General features: G+C 49.6%; 1 pseudogene; it reads left to right on the top strand.

Moving 5' to 3' along the window:
• Window positions 1-385: 385 nt before the first annotated feature.
• On the top strand, window positions 386-728 carry LOC107300235 (annotated as a pseudogene).
• The last annotated feature ends 6,137 nt before the right edge of the window (window positions 729-6,865 follow it).

Here is a 6,865-nt window from a genome sequence, read left to right as displayed (position 1 = left end):
AAAAAAAAAAGGTCGCACGGTGACCCACTTTGCGACTGTTCTGACTTAATGATCATAATTGGCAGTCTCAATTATGATTGTAAATCGAGGACTACCTGTATATGGCCAAAATAAGTTTGGAAAGCAAAGGTTCCCATTGTCAAAGAAAAAAAAAAGGCTTACAATTTTATAGCCTCAGACCTGTGACAAGGAACTAACAAGCTACTTATTGAGTGCACAACTTTTCAGGCCACCTCGATTAATCTCAAGAGAGCAGAGACAGATGGGTAACGCTTGGGGTTTTTTCCTTGGGCAGCAAGAAATAGTCTACTTTTTGTTCAGTGTGTTTGTTCCTTGAGGTATACAAAATAGCATCTCCCGCCTCTTTCGGCTCCTTGCCGTCAAAATGACGAAGAGAAGAAACAATGGCCCCGCCAAGAAGGGCCGAGGACATGTCCAGCCTATACACTGTACCAACTGTGCCCGTTGTGTCCCCAAGGATAAAGCTATTAAGAAGTTTGTCATCCGAAATATTGTAGAAGCAGCTGCAGTCCCAAGATATCTCTGAAGCGAGTGTCTTTGATTCTTATGTGCTACCCAAACTCTATGTGAAGCTTCACTATTGTGTTAGCTGTGCTATCCACAGCAAGGTGGTGAGGAACCGATCCCGTGAGGCCCGGAAGGACCGCACTCCTCCTCCCCAGTTCAGGCCAGCAGATGCTGCACCGAGACCACCCCCTAAGCCAGTGGTGGCGAACCTATGGCACGCGTGCTATAGGCGGCACTCAGAGCCCTCTCTGAGGGTACGCGCGCCATGCCCCGGAGATGGCAACTGTCCTTCAACCAGCCGCCCACTAACTCGCTGAGGTCCCACATGGCCGGATGCATCCCAGCACCCATGTGCTCGCTGGCCTCTGTGTGCAGGGGCCGATGGTATCAGGCAGCAGCCGCCCCAGTCCCTGCCTCACCTTGCCCTGTGACAAATGGCACCCCCACCCTGCCTCGCCTTGCCTCGCCTCACCTCACGAGCCTCCTGCCCACCGCCCCACGTGCCAGAGACCCCCTGGATCTCCCTCAACCCTGCTCGGCCCCCACAGATGTCCCTCCCCACGAGCAACATCGAGGTCATCATGCCCACCTTGGCCACACCCACCCAATCTGCCATGACCACCACAGCCACGCCCACCTGGCACCCGGCAATAAGTAAGTGGGTTTTGGGTTGCAGTTTGGGCACTCGGTCTCTAAAAGGTTCACCATCACTGCTCTAAGCCTATGTAAGGAGATATTTTAAAAGATGTCAATGTCAAATATTGAGTCAATAAATACATTTTACAAGTTAAAAAAAAAGAAAGCATCTCCCGTATTCCAGCAGTTGTGACTCCCAGGGGACAGAGGTCACAAAAAGGACTTGGCCACCCCAGATTGACATTAATCTTGCCGGTAAACTGGTCTCAAGCTACTGGTGCCTTTGTAGATTGTAGCTACCTGTTTAAACTGGAGGAAGTTCGGGTATGGGAACTGCTAGAATAGAGTGACGGAAGAAGGGGGCGTGGCTGTCTAACCAGCCAGAACTTTGAAAGCGTCTATATTTTATTTTCTGAAAATATGCAGCTCCTTAGTTCTGCCTCTCCCTTGTATAAGGGAGTCCTTATACTCCCTTCTGTAAAGAAGTCCTCTATTCTTTCAGACGTTGCTGATGGAGAAAACTTCTCAGCAGGAAGGAAACCAGGAAACGGTGGGTTGGTGCCTTTTTTCCCTCCCACTGAAGTAAATAAGGGAAGAAGTTTAAAAGAGAGGAGAGAATTTTTTTTTCCCTACGAAGCATCAAGGGGAGAGAAAAACAGGCAAATGGAAAATAAGTATAGGGCAGTGGTGGTGAACCTATGGCACACGTGCCAGAGGCGGCACTCAGAGCCCTCTCTGTGGGCACGCACGCCATGCCCCGGAGATGGCAACCGTCCTCTTCAACCAGCCGCCCGCTAACTTGCTGAGGTCCCACATGGCCGGATGCATCCCAGCATCCATGCGCTTGCGGGCCTCTGTGTGCCGGGGCTGATGGTGTCAGGCAGCAGCTGCCCCAGCCCCTGCCTCGCCTTGCCCTGCGACAATGGCACCCCCGCCCTGCCTCACCTCGCCTTGCCTCATCCTGCAGGACGAGCCCACTGCCCCACCCGCCAGAGACCCCTTGGATCTCCCCCAACCCTGCCCGGCCTCCACAGGCGTCCCTCCCCAGGAGCAACATTGAGCTGGCCATGCCCACCCTGGCCACGCCCACCCATCTGCCATGACCACCACACCCAGCGGGCCATGCCCACCTGGCACCCAGTGATACATAAGTGGGATTTGGGTTGTAGTTTGGGCACTCGGTCTCTAAAAGGTTCGCCATCACTGGTATAGGGCTAGCAAGCTGAGGCTGAGGGGAGTTGAAGCCCCACACAACAGGCAACTGGAACCAGTGTTTCAGGGTGGACTAATTGTGACCGGGAGACCGAATAGGGTTGGGTGTTCTTGGAACAAGTAGATGCATTTCCTTATGCAGTAAAAACTCCCGGCAGAGGGTGGAAGCAGAAGCAGACATGGCCCCCTCAGGGATGATGAAATGATTCAGAAAAAGAGAACTAATCCACCAAGCCCCCACTTTAACCTGTAAGGGGAAGTTGGAAATCAGCTCTCATAATCCCCACTGATTGATAAGGGATGTTTTGGTGCTGCTTCAGTCAAAGTACGGCACCTAACTTTACAGGGATTAGGAAATTCTCAGTATTTTCAAATCTATTGAAATATACAATCAACACAAACACTATGGCAATCATGGAAAGTATAACTTCTGTCGTTGAAATAGCCAGATTCGTTGCAAGCTCTCGCATCCTTGAAGGAGTCCTGTTTCCAAGGGCTTCCTAAATGTTAAAATGTGAGAATATGGTTCCTGTCACTGGTGGTGGAGGTAGTCCCACCCGGAGATTCCTCACCCATGGTCTCTAGATGTCTGGGCCCCAAGCTATCTTGGACTCTAAAAATGATCAACGACACCTTGATTAGCATCCAGAAACACATTGGCATCCAGCGCAGTTCCTATACAGATCCTTTTGTCAGGAGTCCAACTGACGAACCCAACTAAGTAAACACCTTCGAGTTTTTCCGAACTCTTAATGTAAAACTTTATTGAGTACATCGTTTCGGCACACATGCAAGCAAAACCAGCTCTGGCAAAACCCCACTTCAACCCCATATAGTAAAAGTATAGAATTCTTCCTCCTCCTTCTTGGTCAGGTCACATTGCCCAATTAGGTGGAAAGATATTGTTATGAGAAAGTGTCTCTGGGTCTGGCCAGACACCTGGTGAATTGTCCTTGGGTCTCACAGACTGCTTTCTTGATCTTTTGAAGTCTGCATTCCAATCTAATCACGGATAGAAGCAACCTAGAACTAAGGAGAAACTTCCTGACAGTTAGAACAATTAACCAGTGGAACAACCTGCCTCCAGAAGTGGTGAATGCTCCAACACTGGAAGTTTTTAAGAAGAGACTGGACAGCCATTTGTCTGTAATGGTATAGGGTTTCCTGCCTGAGCAGGGGGTTGGACTAGATGACCTCCAAGGTCCCTTCCAACTTTGTTGTTGTTGTTGTTGTTGTTGTTATTATTATCCCTTTCCCTTCCCCCAAATTCGTTGACAAGCTGAGAAGCAATAATTGTCAGACCAGCAAAAACACGCTTTGAACTTGACATCCTTGACTTATGGCCATTCCTTTAGAGACTGTTCGAAGGTGTGACAGTGCTGAAAAAAAAGTGTCTTATGCAGGTCCTCACACTTATGACTGTCACAGAATCCCTGCAGTCATGAGATTGTGATTCAGGTACTGGGCAATTGTGCATTTACAACAGTTGCAGCACCCTGTGGTCAATGATTGCCACTTGCTACCTTCCCAGGTAGTTTCTGACAAAAACAGGGCAGCCAGATTGGAAAGTTGCAAGACACCATCGTGTGATGTCTCATTTGACTGCAGTGATTCACTTAACGACCATGGCAAGAAAGGTCATAGAAAATTAGATGCGGTCATACGATGTCTCATTTCATGACCACACTGCTTCACAATGAATTTTCCAGTCCCAGTTTTGAAACTCCCATTTGGCCACAATAACCCTATACTATTTCAGACAAATGGCTGTCCAGTCTCTTATTAAAAACTTCCAGTGTTGGAGCATTCACCGCTTCTAGAGGCAGGTTGTTCCACTGGTTAATTGTTCTAATTGTCAGGAAGTTTCTCCTTAGTTCTAAGTTGCTTCTCTCCTTGATTAGTTTCCACCCGTTGCTTCTCGTCCTGCCTTCAGGCGCCTTGGAGAATAGCTTGACTCCCTCTTCTTTGTGGCAGCCCCTGAGATATTGGAACACTGCTGTCATGTCCCCCCTCGTCCTTCTCTTCATTAAACTAGACATACCCAATTCCAGCAACCGTTCCTTATATGCTTTAGCCTCCAGTCCCCTAATCATCTTTGTTGCTCTTCTCTGTACTCTTTCTAGAGTCTCAACATCTTTTTTACATCGTGGTGACCAAAACTGGATGCAGTATCCCAAGTGTGGCCTTATCAAGGCATTGTAAAGTGGTATTAACACTTCATGTGATCTTGATTCTATCCCTCTGTTAATACAGCCTAGCACTGTGTTGGCTTTTTGGGCAGCTGCAGCACACTGCTGGCTCATATTTAAGTGGTTGTCCACTAGGACTCCGAGGTCCCTCTCACAGTTACTACTATTGAGCAAGGTACAGGGATGGCCACTGCTAAGTGCTGCAGTTCTAAACCGCAAGATCGTGTAACCACATTGCTTAGCAACAGCAATCCAGGCCGCCCCAGTTGTTGAAACCCCAAGACGTGGGTTGTTAAGTGGGAAGTTGAAAGAGTCCCAGGTAAGGAGTGCGAGAGCATCCAGTTTTGATCACTACGTTGCAAAAAAGATGTTGAGACTTTGGAAAAAAGAGCAAAGAAGGGCAACTAAGATAACTAAGAGTCTGAAGAAAAAAACATTTGAAGAACGGTTGCAGGAATTGGGTGTGGCCAGTCTAGAGGAAAGAAGGACTATACTGATAGCAGTATTTAGGGACTGCCACAAAGAGTGGGTCTCCTCAGGGTGCCGTCGGCCAAACAATGTCGGCTGGCGACCCCCAGGGGGAGGGCCTTCTCTGTGGGTGCCCCCACCCTCTGGAACGAACTACCCCCCGAGATCCGGACGATTCCGGATCTCCTTACCTTCCGCCGTGCCCTCAAGACATGGCTTTTCCAGCAAGCGGGCCTGACCTAGGGAGGATTTTATTTAGGGTGATTTTAAGAATAATTTTAAATAGAAACACAGCTTCTAATATTTGGCTTTTAATCTGGTTTTACAGGGGTTTATATTTTTATGTTTTGTATTTGTACTGTTTTAATATGCTGTGCACCGCCCTGAGTCCTGCGGGAGAAGGGCGGTATATAAATTAAATTATAATAATAATAATAAAAAGAGGGGGGGGGGTCAGCCTATTCTCCAAAGCACCAAAAAACAAGTCAAGAAACCATGGATGGGAACTAATCAGGGAGAGAAGCAACTTGGAATTAAGGAGAGACTTCCTAACAGTGAGGACAATTAACCACTGGAACAGCTTGCCTTCAGAAGTTGTGGGTGCTTCATCAGTGGAGGCTTTAAAGTGGGCAGCCATTTGTCGCAGTGATGGCGAACCTTTTAGAGACCGAGTGCCCAAACTGCAACCCAAAAGCCACTTACTTATTGCCGGGTGCCAGGTGGGCGTGGCCCACTGGGTGGGAGTGGCTGTGGTGGTCATGGCAGATTGGGTGGGTGTGGCCAAGGTGGGCATGATCACCTCGCTGTTGCTCGTGGGGAGGGACATCTGTGGGGGCCGGGCAGGATTGAGGGAGATCCAGGGAGTCTCTGGCACGTGGGGCGATGAGCAGGAGGCTTGTGAGGTGAGGTGAGGCGAGGCGAGGCAGGGTGGGGGTGCCAATTGTCACAAGGCAAGGTGAGGCAGGGACTGGGGCGGCTGCTGCCTGACACCATCGGCCCCTGCACACCGAGGCCAGTGAGCACATGGGTGCTGGGATGCATCCGGCCATGTGGGACCTCGGCCAGTTAGCAGGCGGCTGGTTGAAGAGGGGCAGTTGCCATCTCTGGGGCATAACGTGCGTGCCCACAGAGAGGGCTCTGAGTGCTGCCTCTGGCACGCGTGCCATAGGTTCGCCACCACTGGTATAGGGTCTCCTACTTGAGCAGGGGGTTGGACTAGAAGACCTCCAAGGTCCCTTCCAGCCCTATTCTGATTAAACGTCTGATTGAATACTGCAGAGTGTGTGTGTAAGGGGAGGTGTGGCAGAGTTGGGGGGCTGCTGCAGTGCAGCACAAACTCAGGGAGGCCAGGGAAAGGATCCAGGGGTGTGTGTGTAAGTGTGTCAGTGCTGGTGGGAATGAGGAAGTGAAGGGCAAATGAGGGTGCAATACATGTGAGCCAGAAAAGGCTGGGGGAGGGAGGGGAGACTTACCGAAGTGGCTTGTTACCTACCTTAATAATAATAATAAAGTTGGAAGGGACCTTGGAGGTCATCTAGTCCAACCCCCTGCTCATGCAGGAAACCCTATACCATTTCAGACAAATGGCTGTCCAGTCTCTTCTTAAAAACTTCCAATGTTGGAGCATTCACAGCTTCTGGAGGCAGGTTGTTCCACTGGTTAATTGTTCTAACTGTCAGGAAGTTTCTCCTTAGTTCTAGGTTGCTTCTCTCCTTGATTAGTTTCCATCCGTTGCTTCTTGTCCTGCCTTCAGGCGCCTTGGAGAATAGCTTGACTCCCTCTTCTTTGTGGCAGCCCCTGAGATATTGGAACACTGCTATCATGTCCCCCCT

Source organism: Protobothrops mucrosquamatus, unplaced genomic scaffold (genome assembly GCF_001527695.2).
Source record: "Protobothrops mucrosquamatus isolate PMUCROS unplaced genomic scaffold, P.Mucros_1.0 scaffold6429, whole genome shotgun sequence".
NCBI lineage: Eukaryota > Metazoa > Chordata > Lepidosauria > Squamata > Viperidae > Protobothrops > Protobothrops mucrosquamatus.
This window is presented reverse-complemented; position numbering and strand designations above follow the sequence as displayed.